Raw genomic sequence first — 793 nt, 5'->3', positions numbered from 1 at the left:
TCATAACCATCCGTAACAAGATCTGACACCCTCTTCTGGAGTATCTGAAGACAGCTACAGTGTACTTACATATAATAAATAAATAAATCTTTAAAATAAATAAATAAAATAATTAAAAAAAATACACTAGTTGAGGGCTGGATAGATGGCTCAGCAGTTAAGGGCACTGACCGCTCTTCCAAAGGTCCTGGGTTCAAATCCCAGCAACTACACAGTGGCTCACAACCATCCATAACGAGATCTGATGCCCTCTTCTGGAGTGTCTGAAGACAGCTACAGTGTATTTACCTACATATAATAAATAAATAAATCTTTAAAAAAAATACACTAGTTGATAGCCTGATGTGGTGGCACATGACTTTAACTCCAGCACTCTGGAGGCAGAGACAGGCTGATTTCTGTGAGTTCGAGGTCAGCTTGGGCTACATAAATTCCAGGACAGCCATGACCATATAGAAAGACCCTGTCTCAAAAAAATCAAAAACCAAGGGGCTGGAGAGACGGCTCAGTGGTTGAGAGCACTATTTGCTCGTCCAAAGGTCCCAGGTTCCAGCACCTACATGGCAGCTCACAACTGTCTCTAACTTCAGTTCCAGAGGATCCAACACCCCCTCCCCCTGATGTAAATGCAGACAAAATACCAATGCACAGGAAATAAAAATAAGTAAATAAATTAGTTGTGTGTAACTGGGATATATATGTATATTTTAAAATTTTATTTATTTATTTATTTATTTTTACTAATAAAAAAATTGTATTTACTTAGAAGCATTCAGAATGTCAACAAAACAGC

Source organism: Mus pahari, chromosome 15 (genome assembly GCF_900095145.1).
Source record: "Mus pahari chromosome 15, PAHARI_EIJ_v1.1, whole genome shotgun sequence".
NCBI lineage: Eukaryota > Metazoa > Chordata > Mammalia > Rodentia > Muridae > Mus > Mus pahari.
Note: the sequence above shows the minus strand (reverse complement) of the source record.